At 37.1% G+C, this 5,213-nt stretch overlaps 1 pseudogene; it reads left to right on the top strand.

The window, feature by feature from the left end:
• Nucleotides 1-1,208: 1,208 nt before the first annotated feature.
• Nucleotides 1,209-4,895, top strand: LOC144238846 (olfactory receptor 2T8-like; annotated as a pseudogene).
• Nucleotides 4,896-5,213: the final 318 nt, after the last annotated feature.

Raw genomic sequence — 5,213 nt, 5'->3', positions numbered from 1 at the left:
TCTCTTCTTAGTAGACTTGTTGTTACAAGCCAAAGTTACTGAAACTGGTTGATATGTATCCCTCAGATGGGAGCATTCTCGTGTTTGTAAGTTACACCTTAATTAAAAATAGCAATATTCAAAATTATCTGACTTTGTAGTTCAAAAATTTATTGTGGGGTGTGGTGTAAAAATGTTTTAATGATTTGAACAATCCCCAATTTGATTTGTTGATGGAATACTTGTAAAAGATCCAAAGTAGGGAGGTCTGTCTGCATTCCAAAATAAAATAGTAACAGGCAGTGATATAATGCATACATATCTTCTTTCAGGAAATCTCAAAAAATTTGTATAGCTGATCTCACTCATATGTGGAATTTAAGAAACAAAATTAATGAACAAAGAAAAAAAGAGACAGACAAACAAAAACAGCAGTCTCTTAAAAATAGAGAACAAAGTGGTTGTTACCAGAGGGAGGTGGGTAGGAGAATGGGTGAAATAGTTGAGGGAATTAAAAGTACATTTACGTTGATGAGAACTGAGTAATGTATAGAATTGTTGGATCACTATGTTGTACACCTGAAACTAATATAACACTGTATGTTAATTATACTAGAATTTTAAAATAAACTTAAAAAGTTTTTGACATGTTATATACGTATAACACTTACATCAAGGACATAGCTTTTATATAATCAAACACATTAATTTATCTCAGCTTCTAACAATATTGACTATGTATGATATAAGGCAAGGCACAAACATAAATTACAATGTCCTCATGTTCACTTATGTTGGTGCTATGTGATGCAAAGACACACTTACCATATAAATGCAATTTATTAATAATATTTATTAATTATGCCAACTAATCAATAATAAATGTGGGGGTATTTATTTAGAAAATGTTGAAACTGATAAAAATTAGAAAACAGTTATAGCTCATTTTATGTCCAAGTTAAAATTTTGCAAATGGCAGATGAAAGATTTAAAATAGGTTTATACTTTTCAAATATGCACCTATCAAGAAATTTGTAATTCAAATATAACATTGTAAATAGTGAAAACTGTGTCATCTATTTCTTCTTTTGCAGTGTCATCCTGTTTGAAATTATGAAAAATGGAAACACCTCCTCATATTTTTTTCTCCTATGACTCTTTAACCTTTTTTTTAACTCTTTTAACCTCTTTTCTCCTATGACTCTTTTCTCCTATGACTCTTTAACTCTTTATTTCTCTTTGTGATTGTTCTGCCAATTTTCTTCACCTCCCCAGTGGGCAAGGTTCTCATGATTCTCCTGATTCATCAAGATGCCTGGTTACGCAGCTCAAGTACTTCTTACTGAGCCAGCACTCCTTCATAGACATAATGCTGGTCTCCAACATTGTGCCCAAAATGGCAACTGACAACTTGACTGACAAGAAGTCCTTCTCGTGTGCTGGCCATGGGGTGCTGATCTTCTTCTTCCACACTTTGGGAAGGGATGAGTGTTTCATCTTAGCAAGCATGTTCTATGACCACTATATGATTGTTTGCCACCCACTGCAATACCCTGTCCTCATGAGCTGGCAATTATGCCTCAGAATGAATGTGGGGTCTTGGTTCCTGGGGGCAGCTGATGGCAGGCTGTTGCTACCCTGAGTTTTCCATTTTTATTAAGAAATATTTTTTAAGACTTTATTTATTTTTGAGAGAGAGCTAGAGCATGAGCAAGGGAGGAGAGAGAGAGGAAGACACAGAATCCAAAGCCAACTCTAGGATCAGAGCTGTGAGCACAGAACCTGACACAGGGCTCAAACCCACCAACCATGAAATCATGACCAGAGCTGAAGTCTGTTTCAGATGCTTAACTGACTGAGCCACCCAGGCATCCCAAGTTTTCAGTTTTGTGATATAAATGAGATTAATCATTTCTCCTGTGAAGCCCCTGGGCTTCTGCTGATGTGTTTGTCTTCGAATATCTGATGTACATTGTTATATGTTAATAATGTTCTTGTCCCCATTATCTCTCATTCTGATTTCCTATAGTCTCATTCTTGCCACAGTTCTCCAGATGCATTCTAAAGAAGCCCACAAAAAGACTTTTGACTCCTGCTCCTCACATCTCTCTGTGATAGGACTGTTTTATGAAGATGCTATTTTTATCTATATGAGACCCAAATCCTACAGGTCAGCTAACTATGATAAAGTAGTGTCAGTGTTCTATACTATCTTCACCCCTGAGCTGAACCCCCTCTTCTACAGTCTGAGGAACAGTGTAGTCAAGGGGGCCCAAAGAATGTGTATGTGTGAAGGTTTTGCCTTCAGTCATGACTAAGATTACACTGATTTGCATATTTGTCTTCTCTGACTGACTTATTTCACATAGCATTATACCCATTAGATCCCTCCAAGTTTTTGTACATGGCAAAATTTTATCTTTCTTTATGACTGAGTGACACTCTATTGTATATATCTATATTATTACATACATACATACACACATACATACATACATATATGTGTGTCTATCCATATCTTCTTTTTCCACATCTTTATCAATTCATCTATCAGTAAACACTTAGGTTGCTTCTAAATCTTGGCTATTGTAATTAACACTGCAATAAATATAGGGGTTTATATATCTTTTTAAATTAGAGTTTTTGTTTTCCTTAAATACCCATCAGTGAGTTTATCAGATCATATGGTAATTCTATTTTAAATTATTTTATGCTATAAATGTTGGTATTAAGAAAAACATTTGAATAAACAACTTAACATCTCTTCCCCAGGATACTGAGAAGGTTAATCAATCTTTCCTGTACAAAATGAAATAGTAACACATAAATCATTTATTTGACTGTACTGACAAAATAGTACAAGAGCTGTAATCTAATTAAAGTAGTATTAATTTTATTACTTCAGATTATAGCACAGATAACAGAGTGGATTCTATGTGTAAAATGTATAGAAGGTGTAGCTTAACTGCAGATTTTCTGGAGTTCAAAATTCATGAAAACTTTACTAAATATAACAGATTAGTATGATCTAGCCACATAAAAAGGATGACTCCCAACAAGCTGGATTTGCATCCCCTTTGAGCAACGTCATCCTAAAACCTCTCCTCTTGTCTGACAATATCAAATTTACTCAGTTTACATCAGTGTCTACTGTGACCTATTAAAGGGATGTGGCCTATTGACATTTTTTGGCTAAAATTGCTGTCCTATCAATATGCTAATGCTGTGAGATGCCTGGCTGGCTCAGTTGGTTAAGCATCTGATTTCTGCACAGATCATGATCTTATACTTTGTGGGTTCGAACCCTGCATCAGGCTTTTTGCTGACAGATAAGAGACTGGAGCCTGCTTCAGATTCTGTGTCTCTCTTTCTGCCCCTCCCCTGCTTGTGCTCTGTCTCTCTATCTCTATTTCAAAAGTAAATAAATGTTAAAAGTTTTTAGAAAATACTCTAATGCTGCATAAATATGACTCTTTGGATGCCAACAATGTCTAATTTTCAAGAAATTTAGAAATTCCAGAACTTAAATATAATTTCATCTGCCCTTTCAGAAAGATGTGATTAATTAAAATAAGAAAATGCAAACTGGTGCAGTCACTCTGGAAAACAGTATGAAAGTTCCTCAAAAAATTAAAAATAGAACAACTCTACGACCCAGTAATTGCACTACTAGATATTTATCCAAAGGATACAGATATGCTGTTTCAAAGGGGGACATGCGCCCCAATGTTTATAACAGCACTATCAACAATAGCCAAAGTATGGAAAAAGCTCAACTGTCCGTCAACAGATGAATGGATAAAGAAGATGCGATACACACACACACACACACACACACACACACACACACACACACACACACAATGGAGTATTACTCAGCAATCAAAAAGAATGAAATCTTGCCTTTGGAACAACGTGGATGGAACTAGAGGGTATTATGCTAAGTGAACTGAGTCAGAGAAAAATAATATAAAAATAATGAGAGGGGCAAAACATAAGAGACTCTTAAATATGGAGAACAAAAAGAGGGTTACTGAAGGTGATGTGAGAGGGGGGATGGACTAAATGGGTTAAGGGGCATTAAGGAATCTACTCCTGAAATCATTTTTGCACTAAATGTTTATTAATTTGGATCAAAATTTTTAAAAATAAAATTAATTAATTAATTAATTAGTTAATTAATTAAAAATAAGGGATAATACTTTAAAAGGAAAATAAAATGTACATAAGTAACTTTGAAAAGAATAATGATTTAAAAACACATTAAAGAATAGATTTATCAGATTCTGCCTCTACTTGTTTACATTTTGGTGAGGAGGAAAGATTTAATATTGTGTGTGTTAGTAACAGACTGAGAAAATGAGAGAGTAGGATGACGACCCTAAGCTCACCTCATCCCATGTATCCAACTAGATATCACTCACATCTTACTCAATAAACCAGAGAGCAATCTGAGGACTGGAAGAACAGACTCCACAACCATGTGTAGACAAGACACACTAGAGACGTTAGAAAAGGTGGAAGTGGTGGTTGGGAGCCCACAGAAGGGAGCAAGTTGTCAGCTCAGAGTGGAAAAACCACCAGGGAGCTCACGTGGGAAAAATGATTCCTCGTAATGTCTGATGTTGAAAAACAGAGGGCATAAATTCCATGAGTTTGTGTAACTATCGGGACTAGGGGCCTAGAGCATTAAAATCAGCACTGGGTTAGCCAGGAGGGTAACAGTGGGGCTCCCACCCTTAGGGAGACCACGGCCCACAAGGAAGCAACATGAGCCCAGAGTTGTCTGGGGACAAATGGAGAGCAGATCTGTTTATACTGATTTTGGAGAGTGTTTGGGAACTCCTCCAGGAACAAATGAGCTGGCAGCATTTTCTTCTCCCATCCCCCAGCAGAGAAACACGGTCACCGTCTAGAAGTGACTCTACACTGACACTTGTTACCCAGCCTGCTGGCTGTCTGCCTTGCACATGACTTCTCCCGAGGACATGCCCATTCCACGCCTACTGGCCTTGGCCGTTGGGCTTGGTGCAAATTTTGTTTATTCCATGCAGCCCCTGCCCAGCTATGGCCTCCATGTGCCAATCCCCTGGTGGGCACCATGCTTCAGACATCTGGCCTAAGACTAGTGCCTCAATGCAAGATTTGCTATCAGCCCACAGTACCCAAGTCCATGCCCCTTCAGAACCAGCCAATCTGGGTCTTTCTAACATCACAGAGAAGAAATGCAGCCC

Source organism: Crocuta crocuta, unplaced genomic scaffold (genome assembly GCF_008692635.1).
Source record: "Crocuta crocuta isolate KB4526 unplaced genomic scaffold, BGI_CrCroc_1.0 scaffold2532, whole genome shotgun sequence".
Lineage (NCBI taxonomy): Eukaryota > Metazoa > Chordata > Mammalia > Carnivora > Hyaenidae > Crocuta > Crocuta crocuta.
Note: the sequence above shows the minus strand (reverse complement) of the source record. Positions and strands in the feature narration are given on the sequence as shown.